The sequence below is a fragment of the Paralichthys olivaceus genome, chromosome 22 (assembly GCF_024713975.1).
Source record: "Paralichthys olivaceus isolate ysfri-2021 chromosome 22, ASM2471397v2, whole genome shotgun sequence".
Lineage (NCBI taxonomy): Eukaryota > Metazoa > Chordata > Actinopteri > Pleuronectiformes > Paralichthyidae > Paralichthys > Paralichthys olivaceus.
Window position 1 is genome coordinate 9,177,187 of NC_091114.1, and position 20,237 is coordinate 9,197,423.

The 20,237-nt window shown below is 42.9% G+C and overlaps 1 long non-coding RNA gene across 1 annotated transcript in view; it reads left to right on the forward strand.

Annotated features, from left to right (window-relative positions):
• LOC109644083 (uncharacterized) overlaps nucleotides 1-3,125 on the forward strand; it is a 51,819-nt gene extending 48,694 nt beyond the window's left edge. The window contains exon 4 of the long non-coding RNA XR_011239926.1: nucleotides 633-3,125. This is a non-coding gene — a long non-coding RNA (uncharacterized lncRNA). The remainder of the gene's footprint in view (nucleotides 1-632) is intronic.
• The last annotated feature ends 17,112 nt before the right edge of the window (nucleotides 3,126-20,237 follow it).

Below are 20,237 nucleotides of genomic sequence, written 5' to 3' on the forward strand. Positions count from 1 at the left end.
ATGCGCATGAAGAATTGGCAAGCAAGCATTAATATGTATAATTAATTTTGTTGTTATCCACATATTTGAGCAACGGAAAGGAGAGAGGCGCAGGCTGAATTCGGAGCCAGTGTTCGCGGGAACCCAGGGACAGCGTGTGGATCATTTTTAACATTTACATTCCAATTCAATTTGCTCAACTGGAATTATCTGGCTCCCCTTCTTGGTGGAGATTAATTCAGCTTCCTTGTTGTTCATTTCTAAGTTTAATAACATAACCCAAAGGTATTTCATTTTTCAGTGAACACAGAAAATTTGGTGAGCCTTCTCTGCAGTTATTTTTGTCTCCTCGTAGATTTCAAATTGTGCGTTCCCCATATATGTATGAATACATAATAAATTCTCACTTTGAGATTATCAGTATTTTCACATCTCGGCCTGCAGCCAGAACTTGACAAGATAATCACCCTCTGCAGCAGGATAAAAAAAGATGTTCTTGAAGTTCATCATCACAGTTCTTTAAGTGCTCATGCATATAAACATATTTGTATTGTACATACACACAAACCTACAAACACTCGAAAGATGGCAAATCACAGGTCACATTCCGATCTACAAACATTGCATCTGCTCTTCCTTGTCATTTCAATCAGGATGGATTTGACACCTGCTCGTCGCGCCGCGTTACCGCCAGGAATTCTCAAATAGCATGCAGACCTGTGTCTCCAGGTGTGGAGGCCTCCGCACCAGCCGACATTTGTCACATCGCTCGCTCGGAGCGCGTTGGGGTCGCCGGTCCCTTCTCTGCCACCCCCTCATCAGGATAATTAAGCTTTCTCAGCCTGCTGCACACAAACGGGGGAATTTCGCCAGCCCCTCCAAACTGTGGAGATAGTCTGCAAATTGCCTCTGATTCGCCACCTGATTGTGCTATGATTATGTTGTCACTGGATGCTGTGATTATGATGGCCCATAATTGCTGGTGTGCATTAGCTGCCACACGACGCCCCCCGATCTCGCCGTCTACCTGTCTGTGTATCTATCGACCTCCTCTTTGTCTATAAGTCGCCTTTTTCCCCCCCGTGTCACCGCTCCGTCTCAATGTCTTTATTTCTTCTCACTAGTCCAGACAAACACCGGGTGATTCCAGTTGTGCAACACTGTAATATTCTTTAATGCAGGGTTGCAGCTTGATGATGGAACATTCCACAGTTGATGTCTGTGCCTTTTTTTACTCATGTTTGAATGTGTTTAAACCACTTAACTGCCATTTTATCCATTGGGTCTGTTCCTGAAAATAGATTTGTTGATTAGTATTGAGGTTTTCTCCGTCAGGGCCACCTTGAGCAATGACTCCGCACTGGCACCTGAGAAAATTGAACTCAAACGCAGCGTCTGCTCGGGACACCTTGGCAATTTCATGATTTAGCCAAGGTGTGTGTCTGTGTGTGTTGCTGGGATGAGATGGTGGCGCGGGTATTGTTTTACAAGATGTACAAACACACTTGTCCAACAGGCATGCATACAAAGTGTCTCCTCGTGGCACGGGGAATCTCATTTTCATGAATGGCATGAAGTCACCTGCGGCAAGCCAGCAGAATGTGCCACATCTCGGTGCAGGGGAAAAGCCATTTGTTTGAGTGGTGAAACAGGGAAGTGTTTATTTGGGCTTGTTGGACTGACAGTGTCCCCTGTCAAAGCAGCGCTTCAGCTGTCAGCATTTGAACAAATGGGGACTAATTTGCATCTCATTAATCCCACCTCCCGCCCCTCGCTGCTCCTCTTGAAGAATTCCACTTTCTTTTTTTTTTTTCCCCTCCTCTCTGAATTCCCTCGCCGTTTCATGCCACGTTACTGTCTTAAGCCAAGCTCATTAAAAAGGACGCACTTTTCTTGAAGTCCAGAATCGCTCTAGCTTTACTCACTGAATGACTGATAGACATGCATTTTGTCTCTTTTCAGGTCTGGAGTGCTTGATTAAAAAGGCATGACTTAGACCCTTGATGAGCATATGGATTAAAAGCGCTCAGTGATTGCCTGGCCATTCCCCCACTCTAATTGAAAGCCTAATGTGCACCCACCACATATTAATTAAAACCAGAGGTTATAGGCCCTTGGGGCTTCACCATTTAGGTCTCTCATTAAAAATTAATAACCTCAGTTAATTATTATTATCATGTTGTGAATCACGTCAGCAAATAAATAAGACAATGGGGCTGTCTTGCTCCAAAGCCGCTCAATAAAAGGATTGTTTGGTGGGAGAGGCAACACACAAACCAGTTTTCAATCAGAGAACAACCAATGTTTATTTACCTTGTTCTTCCACAGTGATCATAGGGCATACGGCTTGTGATCAATGACACAAACAATGTACTGGGAAGTCAAATCAGTACAGAATGTGGAAAGGTGGACCTCAATCTATGGTGCACATTGAATCTCACACTGGTGTGTGTACAGGGAGAGAACAGGTTTAGGGAATGGCTGTAAAAGTTACCTGCAAATGTGCATAACAGAATTTCTCATCTCCAAACGTTTCATGAGTCCTTTTTCTGTGTTTTGTCCACTAAACCTTCCATCTTGATCTCCACCTAACCAGGATGTTGGTCCGAATATATTACTGAGCTTCCTCATTTCCTCTTGTCATAACTACAGTTGTCAGAGGTTGCCTAACAGTCAATATACAGCGGCCCTGAGAGCTCAACGCACTGCAGGTTAAAAAAAAACATGGAAATAGAAAAAACACATGCGAATGGGGAAATATCATCCAATTGACAATGTGCACAAGCAAATACTCACAACACAACGAAGTACAGAAAAGCAGAGTCACAACACAATCAAATCCTCACAACAAGAGCAAATTCTCACAACATGACCAAATACCAACAATTTGACCAAATATCTGCAACACAACCACATTCTTACCTAATAAACAAATTGCACAGAACAGAACTTGCTTCCTCGAAAAGTTTTTTATTTTTGTCTTTTTCAGCTGCAGTGCATTGAACTCTCAGGGCCACTGTACAAATAAAGAAAAAGAAGAAATCAAAATTTCTCGCTCTGCCCGACAGTTGTGGATGATGACTGAGACGATTTACTTCCCTCTCTGTGGTGCGGTCTCATGCAGGTGCATGTTGGTAATAAATAAAAGAACAGACCAAAACAGTCCTCAGATGTGTTTTTGTCTTTCTTGAACACATTCAAGGATGAACTGAATAAGCATCTGGCACAGACAATCACTTACAGGCAGTCTTGACAAAGCAACCACATTGAACATCAGTGCAACCTGATTGTGTCCCTCAGAGGACATCCTACAAACATGTCATGTCCACAACTTTCTTAAATTGCCATAACTCTGCATTGTAATTCTGAGGACCAGCTGAGCTACATCGATTTTTCCCATACCACCGAGCATTGATATTTTATTAATGTGGACTCTGGATTTATGTCGGAGACAGTCTTCTTTTTTAATTCGGTGGGAATCGTATTGGATCTTGGTGGTAAGAAAAAAGTCTCATCACCCTGGTTCTTTTATTCCATGCCACCTGAGCGTAACCTATGGCTGGGCGCCTAAATGATTTCCATGCATATATATTTGATTAATGACATGCCAGCATTACTGTCGAGTCCAATGCCATTCAGCACTGCCAGCGACAAAAAGGCGCTATCACCTTGTAACACATAACAGAACAGTGGAAAAGAGGCTTCATATGGTGATTCCTGCTTTGTTTTATAGTTGTTAATTTCCCCTTTTGAAGTGAGTATTGATCACCGTACTTCACAATGTTATAATCATCATACCTGTCAGGCTTTTTGCAGCATAAGATGTTCAGAGTGCAACACAAAGCATCTGTTTACACTGCTTTTGTCTAGACATCAAAGACGCTTCAGACCACAAACAGGTTCAGCAGATGACTCGAGGTGCCAAATGTTTCCTAAACATCAGATGGCTTCTCCTGCGATCCATATTGCATTCCCGGCCAAACCTCCCAAACACCATCACAAGTATTTCCCCCGAGGGCTTTCTCCTCTATATTTGTAGTCGGGGGACATCCCCCCCCTCCCGGCCGAGGACGCGCCACGTGAAGTTAAACGATTTTGAAGAATCCCAATCATAACATTGAAGTTTTGTGCAACGGCAATCCAAGAAACAAGATGGAAGAATGGGCAAGACCGGGATGAGGAGGGGGGGAAAAACAGGATATGATGGAAGGAATCTGGAGGACGATACAAATGATGGCACAAAGGCGGAGCTGCTGTTGGATTCCTCATAAGAATTATTCAAGTAGAAATGGCACCTGGCCTGGGGGAAATCAGCGCTGCCTCCAGCCGGATTACTCCTGGCACAATCTGGACACAGCCTTGTTTGATGTCCCCCACCCATCCGTCTTGTATGTAGTCTTTTATCTCACTCTAAAGTAATATAGTCTTCACTGCAATTCAATAATGGCCCAGCCGAGCCTGTCAGACTGCGTTTGCCCGTTATCTCACAAAGGCCTGTCCACTCCAGCAACAAGCCACCCGATATTTGTGTGCGTATGTGTGTGTGTGTGATTTCATCCCCAAGGGAGGGTCTTCATGCTCGTGTGTGTGTTTGTGTGTATGAAAGCGAGAGAGAGAGAGAGAGAAAAAGTGAGACGGGAAGAGAGATGCCGAATCAATTGATGTGTGTCTGCACCATGTGGCAGACAGAGGGGGAAGTGGGGAGACAGACGGTCTATTTATCCCCTCAGTGTGTTTGTATGTGTGTTTTGACCGGTTATCCTACTTGAGATCTAAATTAAGAAATAGCCCGGGTGATGGGGGCAGATGCTGTAGCCAGCACCTTTGTGTGCATGTGTGAGTGCGACTGTCAGCTTGTCCCAGCACAAGTGAAGGGTTTTAACTAATTTCCTAATTGGATGAGAGGAGCAGACCAAACCAGCCTCAGTCAGATCCAGGCCGTGCAGCCCGGACAGAGAGAACCTCAGCAATTTACCCACAGAGTGACAGCAACACAGATGCATTCAGGTTCCTCTGCCGGAGTCGAGACAACAACAGGTCAGCTGCTCTGCATATCTCAAAGAGAAAGACTGACGAGTGCGTTTTTTAAAAAAGACAGCAGGAAGCTCGTTGTCCAGACTGATGGGAAAGGATGTGCTGTTACACGAGACAGATGGAAGGGATCAATCATAAATACACCAAATGTATGGAAAGCAACAAAGCCCCACATCTCCGCATAATATCGCAGGCTATTTCCAGTTCATGTCGGGCTGTAAATGCATGTGCATAAGCAAGTCGCTTTCATTTACCTCACAGTCACGGGGCAACGTGTCCCACAGCTCATTCAGCGCATGCTAATATATGGCTGCACAGGCCTCCCCATCATAATCACCCATAACACTAAAATGAGACGCATGACAGTAAATAGCAGTCAAGCCTTACGAAGACTATTTGGCATGGGACTGATTTTTTTGTTGTTGCGTGCAAACACTTCACATCTCAATAAATCAGCTAGATTTTTTTTGATATATTAAGCCACTTCTTTTATTGTCATGCCTCAGAGTAGTCTGTGCATGCAAATCCAGAGATATATTTACTGTATATATGGACAAGGAGTGAGAGAGAGAGAGGGAGATGCTGTTCCAGGAGTCGGATTGAAAATGGTGAGTGATTTGTTTTTTCAATCAAAATAGAGAATTTGATTTAAGAGTTACAAGTGAGCAAAGCCCTTTTTTGCCATGCATAACCCAACAGATAACGCATGATCCACGCTCCTCAGTCTTGTTTGCGATATATTATTACTTTATCACCGTCTGCGTTCTCATGCACTCCGCGAGTCTCTAACGCTGAAATCACACAGCTTAATTTTTTTATGCGGACGGTCAATTTTTGTGGAGGTCTCCTGCTGCCTTAATGTTATCTCCTGAAACATGTCAGCATTATTAAACATGCTGAACACGGAGAAGCCATATGTGCACAGTGTGACACGCGTGGCCAGGGCTTGCACGTCGAGCACGCCGGCGCTAGCATCTGCATGGAGGGACGTGACGGAAACACCCCACTGATGCAGGGGGCTCTGAGGGGTCAGCTAGACTTAATTGCACTGAGGGAACATGTGTGCTAGTCCAAGCTGGTGGAGGCGCTGCGCGAGGGGGGCCGGCCATCTGCCATCCTGTACCTCCAAAGCCTCGGGACCAATGTGGGTTCAGTAAAGGGAGCGACGACACTGTCAAAGGACACAATTTCAGTACATGGCACGATCCTCAGAGTCTGCAGTGCTCATGCAAGCGACAAGGAATAGTACTTTTTTGATCCATAATAAAGTCAAATTAGTTTCATTCACCTGCATACCTGTACTCAGAGGAGGTACGCAATAAGGACTCTTTGCTGTTTAGGTTGAAAAGCTGTCTTGAAGTTGGGAAGGCAGTGCTCGTTGATGCAAAAATAAAAAAATGTATAATTCCCTTCAAACAGCAGTGAGGAGCTTGTTTTGAAAATGTAAGTGGTAGAAAGTACAGATATTTAAAGTCATCGGACAAATATATATACTCAAGTAAAATACAGTTATTAAGTATTTGCACTGTGTTACTTTCCACCCCTGCTTGTACTAAACATAGTTTCAGTTATTTGCCTGTTTCATCTTTGCATCAGAGAATATCTGTAGGTTTGATTTCTTTGGAAAAGGGCCAGTATGATTTTGTCTATCCTCTGGGTCCAAGGCTTAACTGGCTCCAAGTGCAGTTTTTGATTGATGGCAAACAAACCTTGAGAGTATCAGTTATTTTGATTAAAGCTGCCTTGTGGAGTTTTTCTGCAAAGAAGTATTCTGAATTTGTTGTGAAAGCAATAGTCTGAAAATGGCTGCAGGAGAGTTTTTTTGTGTCGCCATATGCTCACATGCACACACAGTGTAACCTGTGTGAACACGATATGAACAAAAGAAGGACCTGCTCACAAAAAAACTCCAGGATACTGTTTACAGAGAAACTTAACAGCCCCTGAAAAGCCTGTTTTTACTTTCCCCTCGTGGTTTAACAGCTCATCCTGCTACAGCGATGCACAAGTGTTCTCCAGAGTGCATCAGCAGGTCCTGACAAATTTAAGTCTTGGGTGTGGTTACAGGTTGTTGCACACATTAACCACACCCATCACTGTAATCGGTCCAAAGTGAAACAGATTTGCAAGTTTCCACCAGAGAGGGCATTGAAACGCTGCTTCACAGCTCTGTGTTAAGTTAATATTTGTGAACTCTCCTTTGCATTTGAGAAAGCTATTGATCCCACAAGAATGCAGAAATAGGCATAAAAATCATATTTGTAAAATTGCCATAAAGTCTACATATTCATACATGCACAGGAAGTTAAGTTGATGGTCTGAAAGATTTTGGGCTGCTGGTCTGTGTCAAATGAATAAATACCAATTTGCACGGCCACAGTGTAAGATATATGGTTTGTCTTAATTGTCTTGAGTGTCACCAGTCTGTGCACGAAGTATAATTTATCTGCCATTGTTCACATACAAGTTTAAAAAAGAGTCACCTTTCAGAGGTAATTCAGAATTTCATTGCCTTTCGTTTACAGATGCAAATGAATGTTGATGCGTGTGATGTTATTATCTGACATGCTGTTAAAGATTGCCTGTGCTGTTGTCACGTCAAATGAAGAAGAATGAAGCTGTACAATGCAATTCAGTCCAACTTGTACAATGAAATCGAGAGACAGAAACAGAGACAGCTTGCCTTCAAAGTAAAAGTTTCAGGCTGTGAGCTGTGTTGGCTGCAGCGGTCACAGTTTAAGGAGAGCTTAACCAAATAAATAAATACCCTATATACTGAATACAGTAGCTGATTTAAAGTTATGTTTCTGACTCTTTCCCTGCAATTTATTGACAATACATTTCCAATGGGCTCAAATTGTACTACTTCCCACACAGACTGTCACTGCACAATGAAGAGAAATTGTGTTGCCAAGAGTTAAAAATATCAATGCCTGATAACTTGTGAGTAAAGCAGAACAAACTTGGACCAAGCAAGTTAAGCTGCTATTGTGCAGCCTAAGCCATATACGTTAAATCCAGTTGCAGGTCTTTCAGAAGAAAAATATAAGTATGGATGGATTAAATAACATTTTGTAACTGTAGCGTGTGTGTGTGTGTGTGTGTGTGTGTGTGTGTGTGTGTGTGTGTGTGTGTGTGTTTGTGTCCTCTCTGATCGGTGTTTCTCATTCTCCATGCAAAATACATGGTTACTAAAATAACCATGGACAAACTAAAGATAACAGTTTTGGACAGGAGCAGGCACAGCTATGTGGGCTGATAATAAGTGGTGCAAGTCGCCAAGTGCCAATAGCACTGTTGCCTGTGAAAGCTCGCGTTCTGATTGCTTGTCTTTGTATCTATTTTTACTCCGCACCCTATTCATTAAGGCTGATGAGTGATAGGGCTACTTCGTTGGCAGCCAGCATCCATAGCGTGATGCAGTGACCTTGGGTGTGAACCAGGGACACTGGATTCTAAATAAAGAGCAAGTTGCCACTGAGTCGTCGCGGCCGTTCAACAGGCCCGCAGCAACGGTGTTTAAGCAGCGGCAACGCACCGATCAAGTACACGAGCACTTTCCAGGTGTTCATGTGGAGCAGTGGCATCGGTGATTGATGTGAGTTAAACTGCTTTGACTTTAAAAACTCTCCAAAGTGCTGCTGTAGCACACTGTTGTTAGTACTTACAAACAGTGAAACTGCCAAACAAATGACTGTCGGTGTCAGCGAGCTCAATGCATGCAGTGAACACGGTGCAAATGACTCAGACGCTCAACTAAATTGGCACTTTTCTTCCTAGATGGGCAAAAATGAGTTGTCGTAAACAGTGTGTATGTTCTTGGTAGCAAAGGAGAAAGTAGCTTTGAGTACGACGGTTGAGCTGCGGTGATAAAGCCGTCAATGGATTGTGCTATGACCATGACTGATGCCTAACCTTAACCAAAATATTATTTCAACCCAAAATGTGACCTTTACATAAAAAGTTGAAAATGTCTTCCTCAGGTCCTGTGATCATCTCACTTGAACCATATGCCACACTGCCCCCCCACTATTTCTGGTGGTACTGCTCCTTTTATTGTCCGTACCCATAAGCTTTCAGAAGGCGTGCACAAATGCAGACAAAATTACGGCAAATTATTTCTCATTCATTATGCCTCATTCATTACACTAAGCATAAATTATATTAGTTTTAGAAGAGGGTGACAAAGTGTGTGATCTTGCCAATGGGTGCATCAGATCAGAAAATGTTTTTTAGTGTGGATATTGAGGGCAGAACCAAAGAATTTGAGGATTTGTTGACTAATTTAAAAACATGGCAAGTGTTCTTCTTTAATTGTCATAATACCATAACCAGAGGTCATAATGTTAATGAAAGAGCAGGAAAAGGCTGCAAACACAGTCATCCAGCCATTATCCATTATCGATGTCTACAAGGGTCGTAAGGAGTGCAGGAGCCAGTCCCTGCAACATTGGGTGACAGGCGGGGTACACTATGGACAGATCGCCAGTCTATATTCCAGAGCCAACACACACACAGTCAATTTAGATGAATAGAGTGAACCTAAGCCCATTCTGTATGTCTTTGGACACAGACACAAAAATGCAAACTAAACACTGAAAAGGATGTTGTTTCATCAGTCATTGACAATTGTTTTCCAATACCTGGGAAGTAAATATGGAAACGTTTATATTGCCAATGGGTCTTGAATATACATTTATTAGTCACAAAATTGCATCGCCTTCTTCCTCCCTGGCTTTAGTCTCTCAGAGCCTTCCTCCTGACATCTCCCTCTGCCGTAACCTTTCTGTTTCTTCATTTGCTAAAACCCGACACAGCAACCTGGAATACTCCTGTTATAATCACATTATAGACTTGCCTATAAATGTTCCAAATACAAATTATACTTTGGCCTAACTCATCTTTGTGAACTTTCTTTTTTGTGATTTTATGTCCAGTAATCAGGTACAAAATCTTGCATGACTGCACACAATGGACTCAGAGAGAGGGGAGCTTTAACCAATGGGACCCTTGGTGTTAATGTCTGTTTTCAACTGGGAGGCGAGACTCAAGAATGAGGTTCCTTCAGTCATATCACATCACTGCCGTCGAGCTTCTCTATTTCCACTCATATTTCCCTGACGGTCCATAAAGAGACAGCCATTTGAGAGGGTGCATTGATTTCTGGGCATATCTGGTGATAAAATGCGCTTCTCCGTCCGCAGCTCCTTTTAACTACCCAATTTGAGGGCCCCTTATTTGGCAGGGCCATGCAGGAACTGTAAATAGAGCTGTGAATCAGAGGGGAGCCGGCAGGAAGTGAGGACAGCGTCTTTATTAAAGACACAAACAGACAGCAGGGGCACAGATCAAGCCAAAGAGGGTTCCCCTCGCAGATTTCAAGCCCTGCTGCTGTAGATAAAATGTCCACAAAAAGACAAAGACTCAAAAATTCACTGCTCTGTAGTCAGAAGCTCCAAATAAGCTTTTTTCTATTTTTCAAACCCTTTGTCTATTCCAATACAAATAAAAGTTCACTATTTCTGTTAAAAAATGTGCCCTTCACCTTGTATTTGCTTCAAATTTCATCCAAACTGAATGTAGATTTATTTTACAACATTTATTGAGCTGCAGATGAAAGAAAAAAAAGGGTGTTGCTTCAGAAACACACCGAGCTCGTGTCCCTCTCTGGCCATTAATGAAGCATTGTCCCGGTCGCACCACTTTATCATGATCTATGAATCTCTGATTTTGATGCAATAGAAAACCAATCACTTGCAGCAAGTCTCCAGGCAAAGCATTAGTCATCATGTCTTTGACACCACCTAAGAATTGGGTCATTCTTTTGAATTAAAAGCGCTCATTTGTAAACATACACTTGCAGACAGAAAAAAAGACACACTCTCTTCTTATTTTGATGTATGGAAGAATAAAGCAACAGTGCTCAGGTGAATTAATGCCTGCCCCGCAATGCTGGGACACTCTCATTCTGCACATGTGCAAGCAAACGGAAGAGGGGGACGCAGATGATTGAGCGCTTTTTGCTTGCATCTAGTATTTGTACATCTGTATTCCTCATTAGGATTATTTCTCTGAGCCGCCGCATCCTATTCAACATGTAAAAACAAACATTAATGCGAGAGTCCTGCGAGATGCCAATACGACATCGATATATCTCTGCATTCATTTTTCTTTGTCTTATTTTTCATTAAGCCTCTCTTCTCAACATGATTCAGATATATATCTTTGTTCTCAGCTGGAGAGGCTCAAGTCAAGAAACTTAATCTGTGTTGCTCAATAGAGAGCTTCTGTCATCTGATGGGGCCTGACGGTTATTGAGCACCTGGGGTGTATTCAATAAAACTAAAGTTTGTTCCTGATTTAGTTCAATAAAGGAGCACTCTGTATCAATTTGTCCATGAGATGTATGTCTCGCATAACTGACAGTGAGCTGCCACACGCTCAAGCAATGATGCCTCGGAAGATGAATGCACTTTTATCCAAAGAGCTGAACTCGAGTCAAGCTGGGAGGACTTTTTCAGGAGAGTTGCAGTCAGTTGCATCAAAATATTGTAAATCCAGGACTTGTTTGAGTCGTGTTTTAAGAAGGAAAAGTGAAATACACAGTCCAGATATTCTACCCAGACGTCGGTGAACAACCTTTTAAGCACAGTGTTCTTATCCACAGGTTACCCGCTGTTATTTTATTGCACCTTGTTGGAAACAGCGGTCCAAAGCCTTATCTGAAACTCCAAACTGTGATTTATCTTACGCTATTTGGTCCATTGCATCTTGACACCCAGTTCTGCAGTTTATCCGTAGTCCCAGACCCATCAAGGGACTAATCTGGTCATTTCTCCCTGATCGATGCTGCAGCGCTGTCCTGGCACACCTGTCATTAAGGCCGTCTCAGAAGAATGAGAAAGGAGAAGAGAAAGGTAGATATCAGTAGCCGCGTGCAGGGCCTCAACACCGGGAGCTTGGCAAGTTCAGGCCCCTGTTGGAGCTTATTGTGCTGGGGAAGGGGGCAGTGGCGTTGAGCCAACAGTCACCAAATGGTTGCAATAAGAAAACCATGCACACAGAAGTGGAAGGAAAAAAGTGCATTTCTCTGTGCAGAAAATTATTCCAGTAGAGTTGCTCCGGGATAGCTGGGAGTGAGTGCAACACTGATATTTGTTGGGCTCATTATTGGCGTGGGGTGGCAGGAACCACTGTAAAAATGAAGTGAGAAAGGACAGTGGAGGTGTGTGTTGCGCGCGGCTGTGCTTGCAATACAGTACGAGGGAGTTGGGAGAGTTAGCGGCGGAATGCTAATCGGCCTCAGGGGCGCTGAGCCACAGCAAATCAACTCCTCAGAGCGGATCATGGCCCAGGCTGACATTAAACACCGCCCCACACCCCAAACACACATTTTCATCTTACTACGCACAAGGGGAGAGGAGATGGAGAAGGAGGGAGAGGTAGCAAGCCGAGGGGGGGTGATTATGACAACGTGGATGGAGCCAAAGAGAGGGTTAACAGAGTAAGAGTGAAGTAAGCGAGTGAGACAAAGATGCAGGGAAATGAAGTGCTATGCAAGAACAGAGAGGACAGACTGGGAGAGATTAAGGTTGTGAAAAACTTATTGGACATTTTCCAATGGCCTATTACAGCCCAAGTTGAATGCCCACTAAGCCCTGCACCCCTTTGTTTCTGTTGCTTCTCCTGCCAAGCTCTGTGGTGTTGCATGGCAGTTTACAGTGATAACTATGGCAGATTTACCACTTGCAGTTCTCAGAGGTTTTCAAAACAGCGGGTCGTCAATCATTTTTTGATCATTCACTCCTGGTACTCTTGGCTTCCTCCCACATGCAGATTGGAGTTAGGTTAATGGGAGACTTTAAAATGACCATATGTGTGAATGATTGTCTCTATGTCAGCCCTGCGATGCGCTGGCTGACCTGTCCAGGTGGTACCCCACCTCCCGCCCGGCTCTAGCTCTGCCCGCAACCCTCAAAGGAGCAACACATGGATGTATGGATGGACAGATATAGTTGGTGTGTGTCTGTGTGTCCCTTTAATGTTGAAAGCCCCTAACTTTAAAATTGTAACCATGCAATAGGCTCTCCATTTCTCCATTAATATCCATTCATTTGATGGATACATACATGATATCATACTTAAAGACTGAGGTTAAAGCTGCATGTCCCAGGCAAAAAGTCAACATCCTTCCTAGCTGAAGATGTGTCTATTTGGGAGGCATGCAAATAAAGGAACAGCATTGTTCTTTTATTGCAAATAAAATGTGTCCCAGTGGTACAGCTATGAGAAAAACTTCAAACTGATTGCCTTGCTTACATGGAAAAGCGAGACATTAGATTTACTGTTTGCTTTATTATTTATACAGATAACACATGCACGAAACCTGGGTCAGGAATTTGACATCAGGTTTACAATTTAAGTCCATTTTGATCAAATCGATAATATAACGTTCAAGTCACATGATGAGACTTTTTTGATGATTCACTTACAGGGAGAATGGTGTCGCTCTCATTCTCACTCCTCACCCTGAATGCCTGATCTTGCTATATGTATCAGTTCAGGAAGTTGGGGCTCATGGGAAATACCCACAGTTCAGTTGTGTTTCAGTTCAGTGAGTGCGACTACGCAGTCAGAGCTCTGGTCAAGAGATTGATAGACTTTGATTTTGCTCTGCGTTAAAACAACTTAATCGCTCGGACACAAAGCCTGATGAAATTAATCGCCATATGTGGCTGCAGATGGCGCTGTTGCTGACAAAAAGTTACATACTGTTCCTTTAAATCCTCAGAGAGACGACTGCAAATTCTCCCAACGTGCACCGACACCATTCGTAATCTCGTAGCTGACTTTTTGTGGCGAAAGATGGAGCCTGTCAAAACGCCAAAACCTTGTGACTCTGAGGTGTTGTGGCGATACACAACAGCTTAATCAATTAGAGTGATGGCAGCGCTTTGTGTTTTTGTTGGTCGTGACAATATCCACCTATAAAAGCACCTGGTGTAGGAAAGCTTGTATTTTTGAAACACACACACATACAGTTGCCAACAATCAAAGACAATGACACACAAACAAATTACTTTGCTCCGCTCTGTTCTTTTAGGAGTCCTGCTTGCATCAGCATGCTGAGCCCACAGCATCCCTTCTCACCTGGGAGCTGTGTTGGACCACTGAGGTGTGGTAAGATACTACACGCTCCAGGGCGCCCGTGACCTTTGAGTTATGGCCGTCAGAAACTGTATGTTTGTGTGTGTGTGTGTGTGCGTGGGGAGTGAGAGACAAAGGGGCCGAAAGAAACAGAAGGCGTTTGTGTTTTCCTGATTCCACTGACAGTGTTATATTGCAAATTACTTTTTCCCTCTAACTAGCATGAGAATCAGTTTTGTTTATAGCTGGTTCGACAGTATGGCTGCCCTTACCTGCGCAGAGGCTCGTGCCCTTTTCTCAACGTTCGCACACCGAGTACTGTTCTCATTTACATCCAGGCCTCGGAGGAATACCAATTGGGGTGACTGAGCATCTCTTCGTAACATTCATGTGCTTCACAAGTAGAGTTACTTAAAGAACAGCAACATGATCATTTAGGTAGCGTGCAAAAAGCCTATTGGAAATTATAACATAGTAAGATATTGAGCGAAGTCCTGAAGATGGGAATGATGCAAATAAAATTATATCCCATGATCCTCTGCAGGAAATGGACTTTGCTAACTACGATCCTTTTATTTCTATTGGAAATAAAAATTGAGATTTTGATTATGAACCATAATATTATAACCATCCAAGGTAGACTAACCACCTGTTATGAGATTGCGAAACAAAGTTATGTGCTCCTGTAGAAACTAAAAATCTATATGATATCAGCTGTGTTTTAAGAAAGACGTGGAGAGTGCTGTTTAACAGTTTTACATTCTGCAACTTTTAAGAGATGAGGAAAGGGGATGAAATTCACTACAACAAGGTCAAATTTAAAAAGAGACATTCTGGAAGTCATTGGAAATGGATTATACACAATGGTTTATGGGATGTGTAGTCCCTTCATTCTTAAAAAATTATGTAGACAGGTCTTGTGCCTTTGCTTTTTCTTCCATTTTCCAATATTTCTTTTGTTCACTATCCAATGTTTTCTTGTCACAACTGCTCGAGGCTTAAAACTACGATTTTCTGAAATGTCAATGGAGATTATGAATGGGAAATTTAGTTCCAGAACCAGAGCTGTTCTAAAAGTGGGCAGAGGTATAAGCTGTGCTGTGTGCAATTTTAGTTTCCTTTGTGCTCACTTCTGGTCTAACTCCAAATAAAACAACGTGGATAGATTACGTGCTAAACTGTTGCAAATCATCTGATTCCTCCTGCCTTTTGCCTTGTTGAGTTATAGCAACGCCACGTTCCCGCTTCTCAGAAATGTACCTGGTGAACAATGTTCTTGTATCCAATGGAAACAACAGCCAAAAATATAAAGATAAGACCCAAGTTGTCATAAACCAAAATTATGTTTTAAGTTCCTTGGCAGAGACGAGTATTTCTTTGTCCTCAAATAACATTTTTCGATGTATTTTTTGACACATTTACTTGCTTGTGAGGATTCACCTCAACAAGAAAAAACTGAGGCTGAATAATATCTCTGCCTTGTTTGTCTTGTTTGTTGTGAGTCTATGAACAAGGTAAATAAATTTCTTTGGCGCAGCATCATCGGTATGACTTTGACTACTCTGGAAGCATGAATCTGTTTTATTCCTTTGATTTTTTTTGTTCGGTATTAAGAGGCTGGTGTTGTACGGCTCTACAGGCTCCCTGAAAATAGTTTATGTTTTGTTACTCCCACGTACACAAGAGCAGCGACCGTCTCCCATAAGATGGAGAGCAATCTGATATCTCAGCAAGCCTGCTCTATTTAAAATATGGTAAAGCCCTCTGCTTTGCTGCCGAGAGATGTTCTCCGTCTCGTGTGTGTGTGCGCGTGTGTGTGTGTGTGTGCATGTGTGTGTTTGTGTCGCTCCGTGAGACTCAGGGATGATGCATAGACTCTGACACTTTGACAGATGAACAGATTTAGAGTGCTCGAAAGGATCCAGCTCATTCAATATAGGCAGAAGTGCGAGTGTGTGTGTGTGTTTGTGTGTGTGTGTGAGACTGCTTGTTTATGTGTGACCCGCTAAGATTTGCTAAATGTACAGTTCATTCCACTTTTATTTCTGCTCATTGGCACATGAAGTTGTGTAATGGGTAGGGATATACGGTCGTGTCAGTAACGTTTACCGCTGTGGCTGAGCCAAAGGAAATGCACTGGTAGTGAGCGGCAGGGCCGTCTGCAGGCCGATGGAGCGTGTGTCGGGGACAACCTCCGACCGAACTCGCTCCAATTATAAGTGCTGTCTTTATACAAGCCTTGCATCATTCACTACATACTCCTGCTTATCTCATTTGTTTCTCTGACTCTTTTCCACCATGGTAACATTTCCAAAAACCTGTCTAGGAACGTCCAAACTTAAAGCTATAATATGTAACAATTCTTCATTAAAACGATTAGCCTAATGTTATCTTATGTTATCTAATGTTATGTTATCTTCTTGACTCATGTACTTACATTTTCCAAAATGTTTGCAATAATGTTCAAACCCTGAGAAATCCACAATTTTAATCAATGTAAGAGGGTGTTTAATATATCATATGTGCTTTAGTGGTGGGTTTACCTGTGAGTTAAAGTTACATTCACTGTGTCTGTCTTAACCTTTTCCAGGATTCCGATGGTTCACATTCTATTCTTACTGTTTCTTCTTGAACCTTGACCAGTCCAAAGGATCAGCGAAATCAAATCGCCTCAGACTTGCCCGGCTCCACATTCCCAAATCCTTGTGAAGGTGACACAATGGCCCAGCACACACTCCTACACACAGACACCAAAAGAATAATAATAATAATAATATAAGGAAAAATAAGCTCTTGCATCAACGAGTCGTCATCCTGACTTTTCTCCTCCGGCTATCCGGCTCCAATCCCCGTTGCCCTCATCCGGACACAATGTTCTCCTGTCGAAAACTGCCGAACACAGACAAAACGCTCACTTTGTCTGCCTAAGCAAATAATTACTCCAATTAATTAGCCATGCTGTGGATTGCTGGAGGCAAACATTCGATTAAAAAAGAGGTAAAACACAGCATAAAATTGCTGTAATGTCACCACTGGAGGGTGCTACTCCAGTGACCTTCTCTGACAAAGCCTGGGAAGCTGGATGATGTATGGGATGAGCTTCCTGCTTGGACGTCAGGCTCTTTACATTCTCTTTCATTTGACTTGTTGCCTCTTCTACTTGTGAACAGGGCTCATGTCAGCTGTATATATACAGACAGATCTTTTCTCTTGCCTTGTTCTTTCAGCTCCAAGTGGAACTAAGGTTTATGTCACCTCCAACTTTCCACCAGCTGTACAGATGTCATGAAAATACTGTGAAAGCTGCTGCTTGGAGAGACAGACCCTAAGAACCAAAGCCCAAATCTGTGGTTCCTTTCAGTGAAGCATCTTTCAGCTCATTGTTTTTTTGTTTTTTTTGTTTTTACAGCCCCAGCTAACTTTACTGTGCCCGGCTCAGTCTCCCTGCTCTCATTAATCTTGTTTCCTATCACAGCATTCAGCTGTTTTAGCTAAAAAGCTGATGCACCCACAGTACAAACCAGTCTGTCACCAAACCATGGACAAAGTTAGGGACTCCCTGCTTAAAAAAGTGGAGTATTTAGCAGCTAAAGAATCCCTAACAGTCTCCTGCTGCATTCTTCATATGTGAAAGGCAAAGTCTGGCTATTTTCCAGCGTTTCCTGGCTGTAGTTCGATGGTACAGTCCAATCGGCCAGTCTCGGCCTTTAGCCAGGTTGCCAGGAAGAGGTTGGCTCCACGGACACTGACAGGAAATTTTCATAATTTCTTACTTTGAACACAAAACTGAACTCAACTAAAGCGTTTGCACCTAAAATAGAAAAATAAAATGCTAAACGTCTGCGTGGTTTTATTTTAAGGAACTGCAATCATTACTTTTTTAATATACTGAGTCGAAAGTGTGGCCGCCACATTGTCCAAAGGGAGTATTTAAGTTATTTGCCCAGTAGTTATTTACCATTCGGTGCCTTCTGTAATTTAACAACTGAAAAGCTCGGCTATTTATATTTTATATTCCACATAAATCTGCAGGTGATTGTGTATGCACAGCATCTGCAGCGGGAACAGTTTAGCATTTAGTTTTTGCATGTTCAACTGTGTGTGTGTGTGTGTGTGTGTGTGTGTGTTAGAGAAGTTAAGACTCTAATCTCTCCCATTCTTTTTACCTGCCCTTGTGGTTTTTTTCTTACTGCCGTCTGGCACCATTACCCACTGAGAGACTAATGAGTCTTACAAATGTGTATTATTTGCATCAAAAGATGGGGACTGATTTCTGCGGCGTGACACACCGATACATTTGCAATGAGAGGCAGGGCCTGTTGATCTGCCAACAGAAAGAAGAAAAGGAAGAATAGTTACACATGTTCTATGCAGAACAAATTCTTTATCTCATAAAGTTTTCTCTCTACTTCCGTGCACTGAATTGTTTTGAGTTTCAGTTCGCTGCATATTATATGGATCTGCATGTTAAAAATATGCATTTTGCTGCTTCTTGTCTTATCTACTTCCATCTGTGTGTATAAAATCTGAATTTACATGTAATCTAAATGCTCACAGGCAACATTCCTTTTATTTCCCAGCCTCCTTTCCAGTCACATTTCATCCTAGAGGTAGTTTGGGATTGGCCAATGATTGTAAAACTTACCATCTCTATTTTGCATCAACTACTGGCCTTGCTGCAGTGACCTGAATTGAGGCCTCAACACAGCAACATAGGTGCTGAAAGAAGGTTCACTTTGAGTAGACTTGAAACAGCCTGAAAACAACCACTCCCCCTGGTGGATGCTGTGGAAATATCAGCAAACTGTACCAAGCTGGAAGTGAATCTACAGTATGTGCATATGTGTTGTGCAAGGTGGAGCAAAGGGCTCTTTAATCTATCAGATGTTTGTCTACATGTGTGCAAAAGATATAAAGAGCTAGAAGTGAGTCTGTATCTTTGTGCAAACTTTCCTTGTACATCCACACGAGCATGCTCTTGTTTTCTCTGTGTGTGTCTGTGTGCACTTGCAGGGAATGAATCAGCGCAGCACATTTCGGCACAGAGGCTCCTCACACATCACACTTTCTCCTTTTGTGTGGGCAGAGAAGGAAAAAACGGCTCCATTTGAGCAAGTGAGTGCAGTGATTTCATTCCTGTTTTCAAACGAGCTTCCCCCTCTCGTTTTATTCTTGCAGCATTTCCAAGTGCTTTGTTTCTGCTTCATTTTCTTGTTATCGTTAACTAATATGGCTTAGTCATTTCCACATGCAATACGTTTGCATCCCGTCCCCTCGATTTCACTTGTGCACAATCACTGATTGTTTAGGAGCAATGAGAATTTCATCTGTGTCTCTCTGCTGATACTTTCCCACATGCACTCGATAGTAATGGCCTTTAACAGTAATGGAGTTTATGTGTCAATTATTCCGATGGTGGACACACATGGCTGGACCCATCCTCCCGGGGGGGGGGGGGTCAGGGTGTATGTGATGAAATCAAATATCTTCATAGTCCAATGGGAGCACATCACTTCCTTGGTGCCGCACCATGGGCGGTTGGGTCATGTAACTAAATATATTCACGACGGTGAGATGCTCGGCAACACTCGCCATGCTTGTGGCAAAGGTAATTTAGAGCTCTAACAGGTATGACAGTGCAGGGATGTGTGTGTGTGGTTAGTCTACTCATATAGAGAACCAGGGGGGAACATCTGAATTTATTTACATTACCTATAATATACAGTATAAGCTAATTGTCAGCTGTCTGTGTCAAAATGTTGCTTTGTGTCTGTGATTCAAAGACGGACATGAAATCTACCTCCTGACTGGCTCTCCAGGTACAGATTGGCCCAGTGGGGCTAACCAAGGATAGAATTACTCTCAGCTCATGTGAAGGGACCTTGTGAAAAGTAGATAAGACCAACCCAACACCCATCCTCTGTCCTCTGTCCCTCCCCTCCCCCTCCTCTTGATCCATAGATGGGCCACGTCTTACACCCGCAGGAAGCAGCAGAGGCCGTCTCGATAGCATCCGCCATCTATTTTATTTTTTCTTATTCTTATTTTTCAATTTGGCGGCTGGGGAAAGGTCAGGA